This window comes from Terrapene carolina, unplaced genomic scaffold, assembly GCF_002925995.2.
Source record: "Terrapene carolina triunguis isolate 2854851 unplaced genomic scaffold, T_m_triunguis-2.0 Scaffold32922, whole genome shotgun sequence".
Lineage (NCBI taxonomy): Eukaryota > Metazoa > Chordata > Testudines > Emydidae > Terrapene > Terrapene triunguis.
This window is the reverse complement of record NW_020697273.1, coordinates 408195-433770: the sequence shown is the minus strand read 5'-3', so window position 1 is coordinate 433770 and position 25576 is coordinate 408195. Positions and strand designations below refer to the sequence as shown.

General features: G+C 42.1%; 1 protein-coding gene across 1 annotated transcript in view; it reads right to left on the bottom strand.

The window, feature by feature from the left end:
• Positions 1–25576, bottom strand: part of LOC113405048 (nuclear factor of activated T-cells 5-like) — a 130146-nt gene that overhangs the window by 81066 nt on the left and 23504 nt on the right. The window lies entirely within an intron of this gene.

Genomic DNA, 25576 nt, shown 5'->3' with positions numbered 1-25576 from the left:
GGTGCCTTTGAAACAACGCAGATGATGAAACCCAGAACAAAGTACCTGAGATCTGGAGACAAAACTACTCTCAGTATTCAAGCAGTGGAAATAGCTTCCAATGGAGAACAGACTAATATTCAGGAAATAATGTAAAACCTTCCTATTTAATAATTTTTTTCACCATAACCAGAATGATGGTCACAACATATATCACCCCTTCCCTCCCCCCCACCGCCAAAAAAAGAAAAAAAAATACCCCTTCTTCCACAAGAGCAGATGAGAACAGCTACTTAGGTGTTCATTGAATGTCGGTTTGGTGAGTACACTGTTTGAAGCCACGCTTGCAGGCAACAAATATAAGAGTCTGGCAAACAGCATGACAAGTGCATGAAGTGATAAGTCCCAGGAGAGAAAAAACAGATTCTAATTGGTGCTGGAGGATTGCTTATGAGCTGGTCTAGGAGGCAGTTCATTGCCAGGAACCTGCGCCTGGGCAGACAAGTCCTCACCATGATTGAATTTAGGGATATTCTGATGAAGTCTAAGGTCTGTGTTGGAGTGAAGACAGACTTCTCCATGTTTATACTGACCCCTAGGGAAGACAGGAACTGAAGCACTGATTAAATCAACTCAAAGTCTTCTTGATGTGTCTTGGCAACAAGAAGCCCATCGCTGAGATAGATGAAGCCAGTGAAGCCATGACACCATATATGACCTGCTACTACCAAAGAGACATTGGTAAAAACCCTGGGGCTGGTAGCAAGGCCAAATGTGAGTACGCTGTATTGAAAATCATCAGGACCATCGAGAATCCAAGAATATGTCTGTGAGCAGGGTGAATGTCCATGTGAATGTATGTGTCCTACATGTTGAGAGCTGTATAGTACACGTCTCTTTCTCAGGAAGGGATTATAGATGCCAGTGTGACCATGTGAAACTTGAGTTTGCAAATAAAGCTGTTGAGATGGCAGATATCAAAGATGGTTCTCCAGCTGCCCTTCTTCTTGGGTATTAAGAAGTATTTTGAGTAAAAACCCTTTCCTTTGTACTGAGGGTGTACCCGCTCTTATCACTCCTCGCAATGGGAGAGACTATTTCTTGTTTGACTTGACATCTACAGGGTGTGTCTGTTTACAGCTTGAGTGGCATGTTGATCTCCAGATGGCTTCACCTGAGAATACCGCCAATAATCAAATGCCAATATAAAGTCAGATACTTTACAACAATCCATTAAATTATCTGATCATAAATTTGACTCTTTCCATGGTAGGATATCTAAAGAATTTTATTTATTCACTGAAATTATTAAAGGTGAACTGTAAAAAAATTAAAAAAAAATTAAAAGCAGCATTCACACCACCTGCTGCTTACTTTGCACAAAAACTGCATTACTAATTTCCCCAAAAGGTAAGTTTCTTCTTTTTTTTTAAAATGACAAATTTCAGATACATTACTCCCTGCTTTCTCATTTTGCTGGAATACTAGTGTTGACAAAACAATATTGTCTAAAACCTAAGCTGCAATTCTACCAGCCCTCAAAATATCTGGGGTGGGGGGGGAGGGTGAAGGATTGAAGGAATGATGCTATAACAGGATTAGGGTTAGGCTAGCTGCAAATCCAGCTTCATCCGAGGTTCCCTACAACACTCCAGGCATCCAAAGTGATCCATTTAAAAATTAAAAAAAAGAAAAAAGAAAAAAAAAAAGAGGGGGGGGAGAGAGAGGGAGAGAGAGAGAGAGAGAGAGAGAGACTGACTTGAAATCCAATATTTCTAATATAAAAACAAAGACTACTACAAGATTAACGAGGATGATGTCTTCTTACATCAGAAAGGATCAATATGTGGCAAATAGTTTTTCCTTTGGTGAATCGCTTTCAGAGGAAAGAAGAATCTTAAATTTCAGGCACGTTTTAAGTTATTTAGCTTCAGGTTGTGATGGGGAGGAGAATAAAAATGTCTGCTTACATTCCTCCCCTTCCCCCTCAACTCCAATATCCTGGTCAGATGCACAGAACACAGGGGGGGGGGGGGAAAATGAACACCAAAGGGAATGGGGAAGAGAAGTAGCTGCCATACCTCAGGAAGTATAGGGTAAAAAGAGAGAAAGAACCAGAAATAGACAAAAGTGATGTAGGAGAGGGAGAGCAGGCAGGAATGGAATAGAAAGGGAGCAAAGGGGAGGAGAATGTAACAGAAAAACAACAGTGAATTGTGGTGATTATGAAAGAATAAGATATAGGAAGTTACTAGATCACTAGACAAATGAGCAAGAATATAGTGATAAAGGAACAAGATATTTGATGAAAGGAAAGAAAATGAAGAGGATAATGAAAAGGGGAAAAAATCAGAGCATTAATGAATTTATGATGTATTTTATTGTATTTCATTTGCAGACAGACCTCTCAGCACTATTTTGTGGGGAAAAGGATCGGATAGCTCCTAGTTATCAGAGTGGTAGCCGTGTTAGTCTGTATCAGCAAAAACAATGAGGAGTCCTTGTGGCACCTTAGAGACTAACAAATTATTTGGGCATAAGCTTTTGTGGGCTAGAACCCACTTCATCAGATGTATGGAGTGGAAAATACAGGAGCGGGTATAATACAGGAGTGATTGCGTCATTACAAAACCTAAAACTTATTTCCCCAATACTAATTTCCCCCTACTGTTACTTACACCTTCTTGTCAACTGTCTGAAATGGGCCACTCTCATTACCACTTCAAAAGTTATTTTTCCTCCCTTGGTATCCTGCTGTTAATTGATTTGTCTCATTAGACTGACCTCACACATGCTAAGGCAACTCCCATCCTTTCATGTATTTATACCTGCTCCTGCATTTTCCACTCCATGCATCTGATGAAGTGGGTTCTAACCCACGAAAGCTTATGCCCAAATAAATCTGTTAGTCTCTAAGGTGCCACAAGGACTCCTCGTTGTTTCTCCTAGTTATGTTAGACAAAATACTAATTGTTCTGGTAGCTACCTAAGGTATATACTAGATCTGACATTCTGTTCTCTCCTCTTGGTAATTTTGATATGTCTTCAGTGTGGACACTGGTCAGCTTGCTTGGCATAGAATAAATCTCTTTCTCCTGACAGGATACCTTGTATCCTCACTACTGGATTTAGGATTTCATACAGATCTCTACAATATCTACATTTGTGCCAGTGCAAAATAAACAGGTAATGTTTTAGTACCTGTCACAAATGGAATCCTGATTTTTATGGAGAGCAAACACAAAAACAAGGTAGACTACAATGGTCCATATACTTTTGAGATTTGAAATCATATTTTTAAAAGTCTGATTATGTAACTGGTTTACTTTTCAATTCTGGTATATTATTTTGCTTTGTTAATGTGATTAGGAGCATTAAAGAGCTTACTGTATGTTTAAGAGGGCAATTTTATCGAATGAGTATTATTGTATTTTCATAATTGTATTCTATAATTTATCATGAATTTTACAGCCTGAACTGCCGGGGCAGCAGCAGTTTACAAATTTAAAGTATATTTTCCCCCATTTTTTAATATCATCTTGGATCAGTCACTCTCTACCATTACATCCCACAATGATGTTAAAAGAATGTTATAATTGAAAAGTCAAGCACTCAAAATTTGGAAAATTCATGATTGCCAGTGCAATCTTAATTCAGCCCCTTGTACATAAACATTATGATACAGTCTTTAATTGTGTTATCACCTGCTTTTTTTTTTTTTTTTTTTACAAGACTGCTGCCTCAAGATGGAGAGTGCTCACTAAATGAGCAGCTATTCAATATTTTTTCCTTATTGTTCAATGCATGGCCCCTATACCTTATTTACTACATGTTATTCAAATTCTCCTCTGAATACAGAATGTTTAATTTTCTCACGTGTTCACCACTACGGTATCTGAGCACTTCACAAACATTAGTGAATTTATTTTCATGACACCCCTGTGAGAAGAGGGGGAATAATTACTCCCATTTTACAGACACAGAACTGAATCGCAAACAGAATAAGATCAAAAGTGTCCATTAATTTTGAGTGTCCCTTAGGGTCTGATTTTTCAGAGTACATAGCATTTTATATATTCAAAGCATAGCTCCCATTGACTTCAGTTGCAGCTGTTGAATGCTGAGCACTTCTGCAAATCAGACCTAGGGTCCTGAGTAGAAAAATGAAGAACACAACATTAAAAAGTTAGGTTTAAGTGACTTGCCAAGCATCACATAGAAACTCTGTGGCAGAGGCAGGCATAAAATCCACATCTCCAGGGTGGCATTCAGCTACTTTTGTCATGAGATCATCCTTTCTCTTCCTGCAATTCCCTCCCTCATTCATAAAACACCTTCCAACTTCTGTGACAAATGAGGCCGGGGTCCTATAAACAAGTCTTCTTCACTAAACAATTCTGATTCATCCCCAGGAGGTGTCCATCCTGGGCACTGAATGAGGCTGGGGTCCTATGAAAAAATATAGTCTGTAATTAAAGACTGTTTCATAATGCATGTGCACAAAAGGGCCAAATTAATTTTTCACAGACAATCTTAGCTCTGGCATTTTCTAACTTTTCCGTGCTTGAACTCACCATTCTTTTAACATGGCCTCTCTAGAGAGAGACAGAGATGGTAGAAAGACTCATATACCCAATTCACAGGCTTGAGGAGAATCAGAAATAAAGAGTGCTGACTCATTACCTGGATCATATTCCGGATATTTGAAAGTGCTCCCCAAACTTCACTATGCCCAGACATTTGATATTCTACATCACTGCATTCCTGAAGGATTTCTATTAGTAGGACAGATCTACTGACAATTACCTCCCTTGCTATTGTTATGTAACAATGTTTTCTGTGGGGATGCTTTCCATTATTGATATTATGTTTTAAAGGCCTGCTAGGAGTGAATTTAGAATTAATGTTGGGAGGGGTTAAGTAACGTTGACACTGTTGAAATATGCTGTGTTAAACTTGGAAAAACCTTGCAAGATGAGTGGCGAGTAAAAATAACCCACAGCTAAGATCATAAGGTCTAAGGTCATAAATATCCAAAATTTTGCAGGTGTAAAGTAGGTAGTATATCCAAACCCAACAGCCTCCGGATTGCCTATCAAATACACAACCTTGAAGTTGAAAGACAATTTCCATTTAAATGCCAAGATCTAAGTGCTAAGTATGCTTTGTATCCCAAACTCAATATCACAGGGCCCTGTTTGCTTAAAGTAATATCGTGGGTGAGAAGGAATGAATTGATATATTTAACTTTTTTTAGCTAAAAAATTTGAACAATCATGTGGCACCAGAAGACATGTTGTGCTTGTAGGCAATAAACAGGTCTTTAGTCTGTTTCAGCTTTTAATACTTTAATCCTCCCAGTCCATCAGCTAAGCTATGCATCTCCTTGATGTATGTAAGAGTAGGAAAGGAAAGCTAGACTTGGAAAGAAGTTCATCTGGGCTCATCTTCATTTGTGAAGTACCAACTGTATTAGCACGCCAAAAAAAGCCTGCAAGATTTCAGACAATATATTTTGACACATCAGACTGAGACATTTATTCACCTAAATATTCTGAGTCAAAATATCTGTCCAGAAAATTTAAATCCTGAGCTCTATTTCTTAATCCGGACTTTTAAAGGTACATTTTTATTTATTTATTTTAAATAGCACCCTACAAATTACAAAATACACATTTAACCACAAGGCACGGAGGACAGAAGGGTGAAAGGACGTTCAACACCTAAGCTATTTTCAAATGAGTGTAAAATAAACACTCCAATATAAAATAATGGGAATTATACCCACAGAAAAGACTAGACCCTTTAGCTTAAAACCATATAATGTAGATCTGTGGTTCTCAAACTTCATTGACAACAAAAATTACTACACAACGCCAGGAGACAGGGACTAAAGCCTGAGCCCGCCCAAGCCCTGCCACTCTCGGCGGGGGGGCCAAAGCCGAAGCCCAAGGGCTTCAGCCCCAGGCCTGTAACCTAAGCCCCGCTGCCACCGGCTGAAGCCAAAGTCTGAGCCCCACTGCCCAGGGCTGAAGCCCTTGGGCTTTGGCCCCAGGCTCCAGCCCTCGTGACCCCATTAAAACAGGGTTGTGACCTATAGTTTGAGAACCCTGTAGATTAACTCTCTTACATAACATAGGAATGGCCGTACTGGGTCAGACCAAAGGTCCATCCAGCCCAGTATCCTGTCTGCCGACAGTGGCAAATGCCAGGTGCCCCAGAGGGAGTGAACCTAACAGGTAATGATCAAGTGATCTCTCTCCTGCCACCCATCTCCACCCTCTGACAGACAGAGGCTAGGAACACCATTCCTTACCCCTCCTGGCTAATAGCCATTAATAGACTTAACCTCCATGAATGTATCCAGTTCTCTTTTAAACCCGGTTATAGTCCTAGCCTTCACAACCTCCTCAAGCAAATTTCCACAAGTTGACTGTGCGCTGTGTGAAGAAGAACTTCCTTTTATTTGTTTTAAACCTGCTGCCCATTAATTTCATTTGGTGGCCCCTACCAATAATGCCAATGGTATGCATGGCACTTTACAGACTTGTGAGAATAGAGTTTCTCTACCCTAGAGAGATTACAATCTAAATGGACAAAATATATTAAAAGAAAAGGGGAAAGGATACGACCTCAGTGACCGACCAAAAAAAAACCAAAAAGAACGGAAGAGAGAGAACTGGGTATATTAGTCAATCACAGGATTACTGTGAGCCATCAAAGTGATGCAGTTGTGAAAAAGGCAAATGGGATCTTAGGATGTATCACACAAGGTAATTCCAGCAAAGATAGGGAAGTATTAATGCCATTGAACAATGCACTGTTAGGATCTCATCTGAAATACACTATACGATTCAGGTCACCCATGTTCAAGGAAGATAAATCCAATCTGGAAAGGTGCAAAGAAGGGCTATGAAGATGATATGGGGAATGAAGAACTTACCTTACAAGAAGAAATCAAAAGAGCTACGCTTGTTTAGCCCAGCAAAATAAAGGCTGAGAGGCGATATGATTGCTCTCTATTTAGGAGGATAAACACCCAGAACGGAGAAGAGATATTTAAGCTAAAGGACAATGTTGGCACCAGAACAAATGGGTATAAACTGGCTGTGATGTAAGTTTTCTCTCTAGTGCTTTTACCTTAAAAATAAATAGGCTTGCACAGGAAGTGCTGTGTGGTATCTTATAACTGTTGGTAATGACACTATGTACTGTCTCTGAGGGGAGAAGCAAGCAGGCCTGTCTAGGAAGATTGTCTTTTGTTGGAAATAACAGAGAAAACAGGGACCAGTTTGGTCAGAATGGAGAGCCTGGGGTCTCCACTTAAGAGAAATGATGGCCAGGGGAGCTGGAAGCTTGAGTGGTTGCCCTTGCTGAACTATAAAGGAGAAATATACGTGCAGTTGCCCTGAACTTGCCATGAATATATTTAGGCTGGGAATTAGAAGGTGGTTTCTACCATCAGAGGAGTGAGGTCCTGGAACATGATTCCAATAAGCGTAGTGGTGGCGAACAACCTAACTGGTTTTAAGATGGCGCTTGATAAATTTGGGACAGGATTATATTTCTGGATTGCATGTGACAGCAGAGGACTGGATTTGATGACCCAGGAGGTCCCTTCAAGTCCTATGTCCCACACAAAAGATCCCCAAAATGCCCCCACAAATGCTTGCTTTGCAATGGTATCAGTTATTTGTCACACTGCATTCTGAGATCGCTTCAATGAACCAGGAAGTTTCAAGTAGGCTTCACAGGTAAAAAAACCTAAAGTTAACATATTTCTGTGTTGGATGGTCCCAACAGCTTGAACAGAAGCATAGTTGTCAACATTGGGAGGGAGGGGGCATGATCAGGGAAAATTCTCCAAATAAGCTATAGAATTTGGGAGCCACAAGAAGTTTGTCCGTGTGTTTTCTGGTTAATTATTGATTTGAAATATGTCTTAATTCAGGATTTCAAAGTGTTAGGCGTTTGGATTCTCATCCAACTTTCTGGAGGCCCATAATCCTTCATTCCCACAAAAATCTAGCTACACAAAAACGTGCCAAGCAAGAGGCAGCGATGACTATTCCTCACTTACCGTCTCTATGAGCCTCTGAGTTCTGCACTGTGACTCAGTTAGCAGGGGTAGAAGTCAGCAGCCAACCTCCCACTAGCTCAGCAGAGCAGGCCCTAGCAACAGACCACCAGCAATTCTTGTGGCCAGGGCTGTTAGTGCCTGGAATGGGTTTATAAAACCCAAGACCATCTAAATCAAAATTAAACCCATGGTAGCTATGTTGGAGGGAACAACTCAGCAAGTACTTTTTCTTTTAATAATTCAGTTCACTATTAAGACTTTTTTGCAACTTGGCCTAAAATTGGGGGCCTTGACACAGCATATGCAAGTCCCATCATTATGTCTGTCAAGAACTACTCCTCAGTACAAAAGCAGTATTGCCAACTCATGATTTTATCATGAGTCTCACCACATCTGGTGCTCTTTTTTAAAGTCGCAATTCCTAGAATCAATTAGGCAACAATCTCACTTTTAATTTTTTTAAAAGTAATTCTCTATACTTCAGAGTTGCAGAAGAATCTTTAAAACATGACCAGCGTGTACCCCAAAAGCTAAAGACAGGGGTGAGGGGGAGCAGGCAAACAAACAACACAAAATGTATTATTTAAAATTTCATTGTTAAGCCCATTTCATGAAGACTGTTTGATTTTGAATGCCTGAACTCAATACTGTGAAAGCCAAAAGATGAAGTACAAAGAAGAAGTTTGTGTCCTGGACTGCTACTAATTCCTAATGTGCCACAAATTTTGTTTTAAAAAACCTGAGGAGTATTTATACATCATAAAGTAGGATGGGTCAATTTTTACAGGTTTGGTTGGGTTTTTTTGAGGGGGCGGGGGGTGATAGTTTTATTGCTTGTTTCACTGATCACTTTTAATGACAGGTCTCTTTTGGACCTCAGGCCCAAATATTTCATTTGAGAAAGGCAGCCTGCAATTGCTTAATCAAATATAAGCTTTGGTTTACCAAGATCTCTTGGGCTTCTCCCGTCAACATAGATAATCCACCTCGCTGAGAGGTAGTAGATATGTTGACAGGAGAAGCCCTTCCATTGACATAGCACAGTCCACACTGGGAGTTAGGTCGATATAACTAGTCACTCAGAAGCGTGGATTTTTGATGTAAGTTGCTAGTAGTGTAGACCAAGCCTTATTCTGTGAGGCAGGAAATTAATTAAGACTACTTGGAGTATAATGTAAAAGCTACCATCTGAGTCAAGTCTTGATATACTTCAGTAGAGCAGCTGAAAACTGAAAAGGTGGCCTATCGGAGTACAGTTTTATATGAATGTAAAGACTAGAGTTTGGATGGGGGATATGGGGGTTGAGGGAATGAAAAAAAAGGAGCTCTTAATTTTTCTCAGACCCTCCAGGGCCAATAGGACTTTGCAGTATAAATCAATCACATCATGGATTGTTGCTTCACAATTCTTCGAAGGAATATAAAATATAATCACATATCTTTAAGAGAGCTTATTGTTGAGCACCATCTCAAGGAAATCATATTTCCAGTTAAACATTTTTTTTAATATGAAAAGCATTTTATGTTCTAATAAGCCAGTCCTAAGTATACAGCACTCTAACCAGCACTGAAATGAAAAACCTGAAGCTGAAATTAACCAGAATTCCAAAGGTTCTAGAGTTTCTAAGGGCTGGTCCACACTACCCGCCTAATTCGGCGGGTAGAGATCGATCTTCTGGGATCGATTTATCGCGTCTCATCTGGACGCGATAGATCGATCCCAGAAGCGCTCCCCCGTCGACTGCGGAACTCCTGCTCGCCGAGAGGAGGAAGCGCTGTCGACGGGGGAGCCTGCCTGCGCCGCGTGGACCCGAAGTAGGTACTTTTAGTTCGATCTAGGAAACGTCGACTTCAGCTACGCTATTCTCGTAGCTGAAGTTGCGTTTCCTATATCGATCCCCCGCCCCAGTGTGGACCAGCCCTAAGACTCAAAGCAAACAGCCTATATCAGCATGTCTGTTCTATCAAAACATTCCCTAGACTTGCCGTACTTTTGCATCCTAAGGAAGAACGCAGTGGTCCCATGTGAAACTAATCCTTGTCTGGGTGATGTGACACTGTGACCCATGGCCAGAAAGGGTTAAGCAGCTTGCAGGCTAACTGACCCAGATTCAACCTTTAGGGACATATTGGTAGATCATGTTGTGTGCTTACACCAATGTTATATATGCCATCGTGTGCCAGCAATGCCCCTCTGCTATGTACATTGGCCAAACTGGACAGTCACTATGTAAAAGGATAAATGGACACAAGTCAGATATCAGGAATGGCAATATACAAAAACCTGTAGGAGAACACTTCAGCCTCCCTGGCCACACAATAGCAGATGTAAAGGTAGCCATCTTACAGCAAAAAAACTTCAAGACTAGACTCCAAAGAGAAACTGCTGAGCTTCAGTTCATTTGCAAATTTGACACCATCAGATCAGGATTAAACAAAGACTGTGAATGGCTATCCAACTACAGAAGCAGTTTCTCCTCCCTTGGTGTTCACACCTCAACTGCTAGCAGAGGACCTCACCCTCCTTGATTGAACTAACCTCGTTATCTCCAGACTGATTCTTGCCTGCATATTTATACCTGCCTCTGGAAATTTCCATTACATGCGTCTGACGAAGTGGGTATTCACCCACAAAAGCTTATGCTCCAATACATCTGTTAGTCTTAAAGGTGCCACAGGACTCTCTGTTGCTTTTCACATCTATATTGTTAGAGGTTAACAATGTAATCAAACAGTCCCTGTTTATGCTGTATTCTGGTAATTCAGAGATCAAAAGGAAATCTTACCATTTAAATGAACTGTAAATATAGTGATATCACTGTATTCACCTCTCTTTGAAATGTACAGAAAATCACTTGCGAATGATGGAAAACAGGCAATTGCCTTATGTTAATCCCTATAGCTAATTACCGGTGATGCTTAGGAAATAGGTCTACTTCAAAGTCTCCATGATTGCCTACTGTTCGCCTAAGGACGCCAAGCTGTCAAGAGGAGGCCTGGAACCCTTGGGTCTTGATCCTTTTTATCTCAGATCTGCTTGATGCTTTCTGCAGGGGAAGCTTGAGTTGTAAGACTGAGATCTCCAGTCCCACCTGGATCACCCTGAATATGAACATTGGACTATAACCTATGGTCTAATTCTGAAAGAACTCTTTGCAACTACAAAGCTCACCATCTCTACTATGAATCTGATCTCAGAACTGTACTCATGTCTGTATGTACACTAATCTTTTAACCAATATTCTCTCTCTTTTCTTTTTTAATAAATGTTAGTTTAGTTAATAAGGATTGGCTGTAAGCGTGTATTTGGGTAAGATCTGAAATATTCATTAACTTGGGAGGTAATGTGTCCAATCCTTTGGTATTGGTAAAACTTTCTTATGATGAATAAGATTTTTAGTAATCCTCATCATATTTGACTTGGGTGTCTGGGTGGAGGCCTAAGGCTGGGTTGCTTTAAGGGAACTGTGTTGTTGGTTTCTGGGTAACCAGTGAGGTATTATAGAAGCTGTTTTGTGCTGGCTTGGTAAATCTAAGTATTGATATATGCACCAGCTTTGGGGATTGTCTGCCCCATTCTTTGGGGTTCACCCTAATTGAGTAACTTCAGTGTGGCTCCCCTGGGATTCCAGTCACAGACACATTTTAACCCATGTACCGCCCTGTAACCCCATAGCCAACATTTTTATATGGTGTTGCCCGATTTTTAGATTATGTATTAATTATATTGATTACTTAAGGATCCCTAGTTATCTCTTTGTGCGTTGACAGGTTCTTGCCCCAAGATCAGGCCCAGTATTATTCAAATTATTATACAGTTGGGAACCCCAATGTGCACAGTGCAACACTCACACTATAGGAACTCTTTTATATTTACAAATATAGTTTATTAATACATTTAGCACAGTCACAAACACCCCAACTCAGTAAGCAGATAGAGATACTACAGAATGTACATCTGCACATCCATATACTCACACTATCTTCTGTAGAATATCCTGAAATGTTAGCCATCATCTTCCTCATCACCATCACTTTCCCCATCATCACCAGTGGCCGTCACTCTGGCACCTCCCAAGGACTACATCTCTTTCGCCTACCGCTCCTAGGCTGGGATGCCACTTTTATAACACACTATGCTGATGCCACTATGTTTGATGCATATTCAGTAGGGGATTTTCCCCCTTTTCCTTATTTGTATTTCCTCATCTTATTAACGTTGGAGTGTCTTTTTCCTATGGGTTAGTATATCAGTGATCTCAACTTATTATCACATACGTACATTTGATACCTAACCACAAAAGGGCCATGGTATCACATTTGTTATTTCTGTCCTAACTGGTTATTTTGGTTCTTTCCAAGTTTTAAGTTGTGGTGTACCCGTTAAGTTTAAACGGGTATGAACTTAGGAAATCCCCTATGCCAACCTGCTTTAACGCATCCTCTATGTTAAAGATTGCAGTCCTATATGGACCTTATGCTTTAGTTCATCACCACCTATCTAGGTGAAAGGTCCCAAACATATGTATGCTAACTTCGCTTTGCCTTAGCGAAACATACAGGCTGTGGCTTGCAGGTCCCCTTGTGTTACAGCCAAAGTTATGATATATGTTGTACAAAGTATGCCTTGTGAGGTATCATTTGAAAAGTCATAATCTGTTGAACATCATTGTTCTGTTAAATGTGTGCATCATCATTGTAATGAAGTTATGAGATTTTGCTATATGTTTGTTTGTTACTGAAATATGCTGAGTCTGGGGAACACCCACAGACTAGGGCCTTAGAGAGAGCAAAAGGACTGCAAAGGCCTTGCTTGTCATCCCCAAAGATGCTTCAAACATCGCACACACAGAAGGTGTGAGCAAGAAATTTACTATTCACCTGAAAGACATTTCAAATCTCATATACACCACAGATTGATTGTCTGCACCCCAGCAGGGAGGGTATTCCTCACAGGGAGGAGGCAGATATAAAATAAGAGACAATGGCTTCCCCATTACCTCCCCCACCTCGACACATGGAAGAAAGATCTTTTGGAAGACAAAGAGAAGCATCATTGAACTGTGGGAGGGGCGGTCCCAAGCTGAAGGGAGACAGCCTGTGAAATGTTTTTCAGCTTATGGTGAGGGAACCTGTTTTCTTTAGAATTATTGCGATTTTATTTACACCCCGCTCCACCCCAGGCCCCGCTCCCACCCCCGCCCTGCCTCTTCCCACCCACTTCCGTCCCCTCCCCCCACAGCATGCCCCATCCCCACTCCTTCCCCTCCCTCTCCAACAAGCTAAAACTGGCTATTGGCAATGGATCTTCATTTATGTTACTTAACAGAAGCATAAAATGATGTATCTGACATCAGGCAAGCATCCACTATCACCCCAAAAATAAGACTGCTGTTATTGATGACCTTAAATTATGCAATACTGTTGAGAATGAAAACCGAAATCTCTTAAATTTGTTAATGTTCAAGATCTTTATTCTTCTTTATTTTTTAAATAAATTAATTCCCTGTTGAACTAGTTTAACGTAAATTGTTTTGTGTTCTACACAAAAAGTGAAACTTTTCAGAGGCACGTAAGGAAGTTAGGCACCTGATCCCAAAGATTTTCAATGAGAAGAGGGTATCTAACTCTTTTAGGCACTTTTGAAAATCCTTGTTCTATAGAGCCCTCCATCAATGCATTATTGCAAAATGCTGCTTTGGAAAACAATGGAAATATATTTATAGGAGCAATTCTTCCTGAGCTATGATGACAAACAATGGAATGTACTATTTTGACCATGGTTATATATTTGCACTCAGCTTATGAGTAGGCTTTTGTGCCTTCAGATACTGTTCTGCAGTGCCAATGTGACTGACAATATTTTGCAATATACTTAAGTACAAAAGAGTGGATTAAGGACCCAGTTTAATTTAACTCTTCATTTCCTGGGTTTCTTAAATTGTCAGATGCTTAATATGTGTATAATTTTAAATTGGATTAAATTACTTAGCTCAAACAGTTTACTGTTATTGAAGCTACTGGAAAACGTTAGCTCTTATTTGGCCATTACTCATCTGTACACCCAGTGTAAATGTCTGAAATAAAAATATAATTCCCAATTTGAACGGTTTTTAAAAAAAAGTAGTCAACAAGATCTCCTTTGACCAGTTGACCAGATACCCTCTAACTACAGGACCAAACTGGACGTCAGAGGTAGAGATAAAAATGAGGGAAGTAGTGTGACATACTAGCAAGGTCTAGGTAAAATGCCTTGATGAGAAGTCCAGTCCTCTATCCTCAGGTGCTATCCAAATTTAAGGAGACATCTGTGACATTGCACCAACAGGAGAAAGCAAGCTAGCTGCCTAAAGCTCACTATTGGAATGAAGTTCATGTCAACTCTCCAACTACCTCCAGAAGTGTCTAAGCATACTGTGGGACATTCCCTGCAGTTCAGCTCAGCCCCCTTTATAGGAGATTACCTATTATCACCCCCAAAAATTAAGATCCATGACAACCAACCAAGTAGCTCATCACCATATTTTAAATTACAAAGTTATTCTTAAACCCACTTTAATTTATTCAATAAAAATATATTTGCAACAAAATAGCTACCCAAATGTTGAACTCTAATTTCCAGACTATAAAACCCCTACCTCTTGCTATGCGCCAACCTCACCAGAAGAAAACCCCAGATAACAGCACTCCAGTTCTCACTGGCCATCCTGCTGCATAAAGAAGCACAATCAACTTATAGTCATTCAACAAAAGTGAATACATTTCACCATCCCTCTCTGTGAATAGCTGACCCCTTCAATTTGGCATTTCCTTTTATACTCAAAAGTTTTCGTTAAGAGTAAAGAGCCCTTTTAAACATCCCTGTTCACCAACAGATTGTGTTGCCTCAAAGTGAGAACAGATGTTTCAAGATTATTCCAGATCAAACCAAAAGAGAAAAATCTGCTGGTCAGCAAAAGTCAAAGCACACACCTCCATTCATAAAGCACACGCATATAGATTAGCAGTGACCTGTTCCCTATCCCATGCATCTATTCAGGCAGTTATCGGACACAGTATTTACAGCAAGCCTCCAAATTTCCCATTCCCCTCCCCCACCTAAACCCACAGTGCTAGCTTGCTAGAGGCTTCCATGTATCTCATATCCAACTACTCAGATCAAGGACACAAGGGGACGGGACAAATGTGTGAAAAATTATTATTTTAGATGCTGTCAAATTTATTCAAATGCCCTTGCTCCGATTATCCCTCACTCCTAATCTCACAGCTGAGGTCAGCTGTTGCAACTCTTATCTTCTTGCCAGTTATACTGAAAATTCAAAAACTGACATTTCACATGACCACATTGACCAGAGGCAATGAGCTAATATCATCCAAGACACCAATACGTTCTACATCAAGGACAACCAGGATTTTGTTCTATGGGGTGATTGAAGACAGGGTAAAACTGTACATATTCACACCAACTGAACAATTTATATGCAATAACGGTAATTTAAAAATTCACATGGTATTAAAATTAGTTGCCATGATGGTTCACCAGAAATAAGTTACCAGGACCAAAACTGCAAGCACCCATTTTCAAATGTATAGATTACACAGTGTAAATCTAAACCTCAATCTAGTCTCAGGTGAGTGGCATGCATCATTGCCGATCTTGAAATATCTGCAAGAACAAAAAATTCTCAAGGTATACACACGTCACATGTCAAGGTATGTCGCATATATGAGAAGGATTTAGGAACAGATCCTCAGCTGATGTAAATTGCCATATGAGAGTTTACATCAGCTGAGGCTCTACCCCTTTGGATTTTTAATGAAAATCTGTATGCATACAATCAAATATTAGCCTTCTTTGCACGTAGGCCCTCAAAATTCCGCACACAAGACACTAAATTAGAATCATCTTGAATACTTTACTATCATCCCAATATAAACGGTCTAGTGTATATTTGGTTTTTCAAAGCCTTTTCAAAGTTCTGTTATATTCAGGTTCTTATACTGTCCTCATCACCATAGTATCCGAGCACATTAAGCAACATGACTACCATTTGTCACACGTGAGTCTCTTTCTACCCAATGGGAAAACTGTGAGCTTTTTAAAACTTATTTTTGTAGTCATTTTATGCCTGGTGTGGTGTGTGTGTGTGTATTTGTTAAGAACATAAGACGACACAGTCAAAGAAGTGTCCCTTGCACTTGAAACAGAAAGTGGTGATGATCAAGGTGGTTAGATCCTGTGGAAGTTCACTTGCATAGCCTTCAATAGGCCCCAAAGAAAGCTCTATCTCAGGGGTTGGCAACCTTTCAGAAGTGGTGTGCCAAGTCTTCATTTATTCACTTTAATTTAAGGTTTCGTGTGCCGGTAACACATTATAATGTTTTTTAGAAGGTCTCTCTCTCTAAGTGTATATATTATATAATTAAACTAGTGTTGTATTGTAAAATAAACAAGGTTTTCAAAATGTTTAAGAAGCTTCCTTTAAAATTAAATTAAAATGTTGATCTTACACTGCCGGCCCGCTCAGCCCGCTGCTGGTCTGGGGTTCTGTTCACCTAGGCCGGCAGCGGGCCGAGCGGGGCCTGCAGCCGGGACACCAGCTGGCAAGGGTCCGGCAGCCAGAACCCCAGACCGGCAGCAGGCTGTGCGGGGCCGGCGGTCGGGACCCCAGACCGGCAGTGGGCTCAGCCCACTGCCGCTCAGGGGTTCCATCTGCCGGCTCCTGCCAGCCAGGATCCCGGCTGCCGGATCCGCTCAGCCCACTGCTGGTCTGGGGTCCCAGCCCTGCCCACATACAGTGGGTACCTACCTTCTCCCTGGTTCTGGCCCATTCTCTTCCTCTCTCTGCACTGAGCTGAGGGTGAGAGTGGCCAGGAGCTAGAATTAAGGAGGGGGCTCAGGGTTGGGGCAGGTTTGGGTGTGGGGCACTTACCTGGGCAGCTCCCATTTGGTGCGAGGGGTGCAGATGGGAATGTGGGGCGGGGTGTGCAGGAGCTCCCATTTGGTGCTTAGGGTGGGGGTGGGGATGTGGGGGGTGCAAGAGTCAGGATGTGGGGGGGTACATGGGGTGTGGGGGGGCTGGGTATGTGGGGGGTGCAAGAGTCAGGGCAGAGGGCTGGGGGCATGTGAGGAGGGTGCAGGTGTCAGGGTGGGGGGGGCTGGGTATGTGTGGGGGTGCCAGAGTCAGGGCTGGGGTCATGGGGAGGGGTGAAGGAGTCAAGCAGAGGGCTGGGTGTGTATGAAGGAGGTACAGGGCTCAGGGCAGGGGCCTGGGGGTGTGTGAGGGGGGGTCAAGGTGGGGGGCGGGGGTGTGTGTGCCCCTATTCCACTCCCCCCCTTCCCCAAGGCCCTGCCCCCGCTTCTTCTCTGCAGACCCCGGGACTCCCATGCCCCATCCAACCCCCCCTGCTCCCTGACTGCCCCCTCCAGAGACCCTCCCGCCCCTAAGCCCCTTGCCCGGGATCCAACCCCCCCGCTCCCTGTCCCCTGACTGCCCCCCCATCCGACCTCCCGGCCCTGGCCCCCTTACCATGAGGCTCCTAGCAGTATGTTCCGCTCCGCGCAGAGCCAGACACGCTGCCCCACAGAAGCGGGCAGCCCCGCCCTCCAGAGCGCTGCGGGCACGGCAACAGATGAGCGGGGAGCATGTCTGCCTCCCCGTGGAGCCAAACACTGCCCCGCGGGAGCGCGCAGCCCCAGCCCCCAGAGCGCTGCGCGCGCGACGCCAGAGCTCCAGGGGAGGGGGGAAGGCGGGGGAGGGGCTGGCGGCTTGCTACACTCAGCGGGCGCTCTGGTCCGGGAGCGCGGACCCCGCAGCTTGCCACGCCAGGAGAGTGGGGCCATTTGGCAGGGTGTGCCTGGGCACACCCCGTGCGCCTGGGCACACCCCATGCGCACGCCTATGCTTCTGCCCCTCTGCCCCCCGGGGGAGGGGGGGCAGCGGAGAAGAGTGGGCCGGGCCAGGCAGGATATTTAATGGCACGCTGCTCGGACAAGCAGCAGCATGCCATTAAAAATCAGCTCACGTGCCATAGGTTGCCGACCCCTGCTCTATCTAGTACACAAACAACCTTTGCCATGGACAGTTTTAGTGTGCCTGGGAAGCAGTTGTTGACCACAGTCCTCATCTAAGAGCTTCAGGCAATCTTTTATGGTCAAAACAGCTGCCGCTTTGGAATGAAGACCCTCCTGTTAAAGAATGAGCCTCACCCTGAAATCCAAGCACAGAGTTGGATTTTGTGCTACCACTCCAAGAGATGGGGTGGGGTGGGGGGGTGGAACAAAAAAACAGATTACAGTCTTATTAAAGCTGCTAATGGATTGTTGAGTACCAAAAACTAATTCAATTGTTTTGTAGCAGGTTGTGTGACAATTAAGTGCCTGGCTATTATGCTATAACTGCATTTCAGTGATACTATATATGCATTATTGATCAAGTCCTTTGGAATCCTTTGAGATGAAACAAACTGTTTAAGTATCCCTAGTTCAGTTCTATTCTGGAAGTGATTAAAAGTGATACATTGTGGTTGTTTACAGTGTCATTGACTAGACCAAATTTGCTCAGTTTACAGACCTTTGTTTTTTGTGGGGGAGGGGGTATTAATGTTAATCCTGCAGAACTGAGACAGGGACAGGCTGGAGGAGATGGGGCAGAAGAGGTCTGTAGTCACCAGAGTCCACTCCAGGGCCTGGCATGGAATCCAAGATTCATGGGCCCCTACTTTCCTCCACAGTCAATAGACTGCTCTGAAACCCACAGGAAATGTATGTCATCCTCTTCTAATGCTGGCCCACACAGAGGATGACAACCTACTATTGTTCTCACTTATGCATGAGCTCAAGAGGCAAAATGTCTGTGCTGTGGAGCTAAGGGTTCCAAACCTACTTATAATCCATGTGGGTGTGTAGCGGGGTGTGTGCAATACTACTAAAAATGGTGTCATATATCCCAAGAATCAGGTTTGCCTCTGAAGCTTTTATGAGTTACACACACACACACACAAAATAGGAAGCAAGATTATTTTTAGCAAAAACCCTGAATGAGCATCGGTGGGAACTAGAGTCTGTGGCTACTACTAAAAGGATGACATATTTATTATGGCACTCCATGATAAAGCTAAACCTATGTATAAGGCAAAAGAACTAAACAGAGGTTTATAGTTGGTATAAATCAAGAAGTTTAGTGACTAATTGAACTGCATTTGTTAAATCATAGTCTCAAATTTTTGTTTCAGGGGTTGTTTGTGGTGTGTTTGATCAATGTTAATTTGATTAAATCTATTATATGAAAAAATAATGAAATTTCAGCTAAAAAAATTACATAAAGCAAATTATGTTTAAAAGCTACCCCATTAACTGGGGAAATTTTCCAGATAGCTTTGAGCACTTGTATACCAAAGACCAGGCTTTGACGTGAAGACTGTTAGCTGTTGCTCAAGGGATTTGCTACATTGTAACACTGGCTACTGTGATGGGTTCGGTCACAGAGACCCCCTTGGCACTGTCACTTGATGTGCTGAAACTACCTCTGAGCCCATTTTCTTTGATGGCTTGGGACTCCAGAACCCTGTCTTGTTGAGCCAGACACGCTAGCCTGCTGCAACACAGACCCGGGGTCTGAACCACGCCCCCAAAGCTGCAGACTTAACTGAAAACAGGTCAGCAAGTACTCCTGTCTCCAGCACCCAGCTCACAATGGGGTCCAAACCCCAAATAAATCCGTTTTACTCTGTATAAAGCTTATACGGGGTACACTCAAATTGTCTGCCCTCTAACACTGATGGAGAGAGAGATGCACAGCCGTTTGCTCCTCCAGGTATTAAGCACTTACTCTGGATTAATTAATAAACAAAAGTGATTTTATTAAGTATAAAAAGTAGGATTTCAGTGGTTTCAAGTAATAACAGACAGCACAAAGTAAGTTACCAAGCAAAATAAAACAAAACACTCTAGTCTAAGCCTAATACATTAAGAAACTGAATACAGGTAAATCTCACCCTTAGAGATGTTCCAATAAGCTTTTTTTCCCACAGCCTAGACTTCTTTCTAGTCTGGGCCCAATCCTTTCCCCGGGTACAGTTCTTGTTAGTTCCAGCTCAGGTGGTAACTAGGGGATTTCTCATGACTGGCAGCCCCCTTTGTTCTGCTCCACCCCCTTTTATAGCTTTAGCCCAAGGCGGGAACCCTTTGTCTCTCTGGATCCCCACTCCTTCTAAATGGAAAAGCACCAGGTTTAAGATGGATTCCAGTATCATGTGACATGGTCACATGTCCTGTGAGACCCCAGCCTTCATTCTTCCAGGAAGGTTTGCAAGTAAACAGAGCCATTCGCAACCAATTGTCCTAGTCAATGGGAGCCATCAAGATTCCAAGCCACCCTTAACGGCCCACACTTTGCATAATTACCATAGGACTTCAGAGTAATATTTCATATTTCTAGCTTCAGATACAAGAATGATACATTCATACAAATAGGTTGAACACACTCAGTAGATTATAAGCTTTGTATTGATACCTTACAAGAGACCTTTTGCATAAAGCATATTCCAGTTACATTATATTTACACTTATAGGCATATTTCCATAAAACACATGGAGTGCAGCATCACAGCAACATCTATCTCGATTAAGATTTTAATGAAGATCTATCATTGCTGAAGGATCAGGACATCTCCAACAGCGCTAGCAACAGTGGCAGTGCTAGCATACATTGCCCACCAGTGTTTTCATCACCATGTCACTCCCAGATTCTGTGTAGATTGCACAGTGATAAAAAATGCTGAAAGCAAGTTTACACTAGTGCTCCTACCATTGCCAGCACTAGCAGAAATGCACCACTGATACAGCAACACTGGCAGACGTTCACAGAACTTTCAAGTTTACACGAGGCTATTTTACATAGCCAGACACAAAAATCTTACTTCCAGTTCCCACTGGCTGCACACAAAAGAAGCAAAGCAGGTGAATCCTCTTGTGAAGAGCACAGGAGATATCTGTATTAATTTTATAAATATTGTTTGAGTATTGCAGTATGGCTGGCTCTATAGAACCCTCAGGATTGAATTTCATCCAGAGTTTTTCCTAAGTTTCCAGGAATCTAGCAAAGGCTCTAATTCACTTGCCTGGTGCTCAAATAGACAATACACTAAGTCCACTGTTGGGAGGCTACATTTGACCTCCACTGGAGAAAAACATACACCAGTCTGACCACATTTGGGAGCCCTGCTGGACAACCAGGAGATTTTTTGGGTGGTTACTCTAGAATGAAGGAACTTTGAAATGAATAGAAGACAGCCTTTTCCATGAGGGACACATATGTTCACACTTTCATTGATGGGGGTGGGGGAAAGAGAGGGAGGATTCAGAATGTCAGAGCCAGAAGCTGTGGGGGTAGAGCCTATCTTGACCAGCTCCAATATTAGGGGAGGAGGAGTGCCTGGCTCAAGTGATACCTACTTAAACCGGCAAACAAGGCTAAGGTTAGCTTAAACACTATGCTTGTATGCCTATTTATTTTACATCCTTTTCTCCCTGTTTGTGATATTCCTATGGATAAAAAATATATACTGTATTTTGAACAAATTCTGCCACTACATTTTCACACTGGTCACAGGCTCCCAGATGGAACTCTAAGCAGGGGCCAGAACCCATCTGGACCTTCTAGAGACATGATTGGTAAAGCAGGGGGTGCTGTTGCCTTGTCAGTCTAATCTAAAAATGGGGTGAATCTCATGATTCCGCTCAAAGAAGCACAGGTGTAAGCACATCACTTGGAAAGGGTACCCATGGAGAGGCAGAGAGGCCAAAGATACAGCTTCACTCCTGAACCCTTGTTTCAGTTTTATTATTTATATGGTAATCAGTGAAGAACAGCAAGCAAGCTTCTCACTTCCTAATCCCTTGCCTGCCTTCACATAAAGCATTTTGAGATCCTGAGATAAAAATATGCTATTTATATATCCAAAGTGTCTTTCCATTTTATTCAGTTGTGTTATATATTTGTTTAAAAAAAAATTTTAGTTCAGTTGTGTCTGCTCACTCTAAAAGAGCTGAAATGGAACTCATAATGACAAAAAAAATCCAACATGGCTCTTTAGAGAGAGGCTGAAAATGGCTTATTCTGAAACAATCAATTCCTTTACAAGTTACAAGGATGACCAACTCTCTCCTGCAAAGAATGGTTTTGTTTTTATTAAACAGAAATAACTTGAAAACTAATCTCCTTTTCAATAAAATTTCATGTGTACTCCCAGCTGTTGAAATTATCCTTTTTTACATAGTCTCCAGCTTGTCTCAAATTTTAACTTCTACTTTATTGTAAAGCTTTTATGCTTCCTAGATAGTTCAGATTAATGTCATTTTCCTTTGTGCTTAAAAACCAAGATCAATGTTTGAGGCTAAACATTACTGTATATTTAGTTTATTATAAACATTAATGTTTAACAAACAGTATTCGCCAGCACAATATGAGAAGGTATTCAGTGCTGGCACAAGTCTCAGGGGGTAGCCGTGTTAGTCTGTATCTACAAAAACAACAAGGAGTCTGGTGGCACCTTAAAGACTAACAAATTTATTTGGGCATAAGCTTTCGTGGGTAAAAACCTCACTTCTTCAGATGCATAGAGTGAAAGTTACAGATGCAGGCATTATATACTGGCACATGGAGAGAAGGGAGATACTTCGCAAGTGGAGAACCAGTGTTGACAGGGCCAATTCAATCAGGGTGGATGTAGTCCACTCCCAATAATAGATGAGGAGATGTCAATTCCAGGAGAGGAAAAGCTGCTTCTGTAATGAGCCAGCCACTCCCAGTCCCTATTCAAGCCCAGATTAATGGTGTTAAATTTGCAAATGAATTTTAGTTCTGCTGTTTCTCTTTGAAGTCTGTTTCTGAAGTTTTTTTGTCCAATGATAGCGACTTTTAAATCTGTAATAGAATGACCAGGGAGATTGAAGTGTTCACTTACTGGCTTTTGTATGTTACCATTCCTGATGTCCGATTTGTGTCCATTTATTCTTTTGCGGAGGGACTGTCTGGTTTGGCCAATGTACATGATGGCATATATAACATTAGTAGATGTGCAGGTGAATGAGCCCTTGATGGTGTGGCTGATGTGGTTGGGTCCTCTGATGGTGTCGCCAGAGTAGATATGGGGACAGAGTAGGCAACGAGGTTTGCTACAGGGATTGGTTCCTGGGTTGGTGTTTCTGTGGTGTGGTGTGGTGTGTAGTGCTGGCACAGAGTCATAGAGTTTAAGGCGAGAAGATAATGTGTGCTCTACATTGGGATAGCTCAGTGGTTTGAGCATTGGCCTGCTAAACCCAGGGTTGAGAGTTCAATCCTTGAGGGGGCCACTTCGGGATCTGGGGCAAAAATCAGTACTTGGTCCTGCTAATGAAGGCAGGGGGCTGGACTCGATGACCTTTCAGGGTCCCTTCCAGTTCTAGGAGATAGGTATATGGAGATATACCTATTATTCTAAAATATTTTAAAAAATGAATGATACCATACATGCTAGTTACAACGAACACATCCATGGCTCCAACTATTTTTCCATTATATCCTGTGCCCACATTCAGGAGTGGAAGAAAGGAAGAGTGAAATGGTTGTGCATGCACATCAAGCTCCTGGGGCAGGATTTTGAGTAATCTCAAATTTCAACTTTCTCCCTTCATGTATTGACAATACTCAGGCAGGATTCAAATGAAGTGAAAACAATGTTGAAAATCGAGACTACTTAAAATCCTGCCTAGCAAGTCTGTTTTGTACAATATTCAAGCTTACTTAGCACTCAGACTTTTTTTTTTGTAGTTAACTGCTCAGTGGTAACAGGATGACTTAGTAAAACAATCAGAGTCATAGTTAGAACATGGTCAATTGTTAGTCGAAGCTACTGAAGTGTGTTATATAGATACAGTATATGGTCCAAACTACAAACTATGTAAGTATTTGTTAACAACAAAATCATTATAGCTCCATCTCATTTCCACATTTGAAAATTTCTACTGTTTCTCCAGACTACTGCTACTTCTCATATATGCACATGAAGTATCTATTTAGCCACCATTAGTATAGGTATAACCAATGAGAACCATGCTAATCAAGCTGAGAAATCTGTTAATCTGATAGATGTTATATCAGGAAAGAACTGTACAACGAAATGCTAAACTCAGATTAAACCGGGTTTTTTTGTTTTGTTTTTTTGGTGGTTTTTTTTTTAAAAAAAAACATTTATCATCTATTAAGATCAAGTATTTCCCCAAACATGCATGTACATGAGTCCCAAGAAATAAGTGGGAGCCTAACGAATGCATCCCAGGGGAAATTTGGTTTAAAATCCCCCTTCTGGACTAGAGAACTGAAATGTTAGTTGAACCAACAGGTTAGCAGTCTTGTAAGAATGAATGGTACACTGAGTCCACAAAATCTATCTAATTTTGGGTTCAGGACCATTGCAAGTTTTGCACTTCATGCACATTGGTTGCATTCTACCCAATTATGGTTGCACTGTCCTCTGCATATCTAACCTACACCTCTTGGCACCACTCTCTGAGGCAGATGCTGCTCAGCAATTTCAGAAAGCCTTTGGGATACCTCAAAGAGCATAGGGAAATTGTGAGAAGAGATGTTTCCTTGTACATTTCCCTCCACTGGGAATCTCCCATAATTCCCGACACCATGTTCAGGTTGTTTTTTTCAAAATGGTGGCTAGGCTGAACAGTCAGCTCTCTTCTTGTTCAGCAAGAAAGGTTTCTGCAGGAGCTTTTGAACAGACATCATAGGAAGGGCCCTACCAAACTCATGGTCCATTTTGGTTAATGTCAGTCATAGGATTTTAAAAATTGTAAATTTCATTATTTCAGCTATTTAAATCTGAAATTTCATGGTGTTGTAATTGTAGGGGTCCTGACCCATAAAGGAGCAATGGGGGGCGGGGTTGCAAGGTTATTGTAGGTGGGGTTGTGGTACTGCTACCCTTATTTCTGCGCTGCTGCTGGCAGTGACGCTGCCTTCAAAGCTGGGCAGCTGGAGAGTAGTGGCTGCTGGACGGGAGCCCAGCTCTGAAGGCAGAGCAGCCGCCAGCAGCAGCACAGAAGTAAGGATGGCATTGTATGGTATTGCCACCCTTACTTCTGCGCTGCTGGCAGGGGATTGCCTTCAGAGCTGGGTGCCTGGCTAACAGCTGCCAGCCTCCAGCCCCCCAGATCTGAAGGCAGAGCAGAAATAAGAGTAGCACTACTGCAGCTCCCCTAAAATAACCTTGTGACCCCCCAATTTGAGAAACTCTGGTCTCCCTAGTATAGGGTAAAAACACACAGAAGACCAGATTTCATGGTTCGTGACACATTTTTCATGACCGTGAATTTGGTAGGGCACTGAAACGAGACAGTGAAAGGCATACATGCCAAGAACCAAGCAGTTGCACAGTTTACACTGCAAAAAAGGTGCACATCCCCCACATGCAGTAACTGCACAAGATAATTAACAGGCAGACTGTTACCTTTGGGCCTGGATC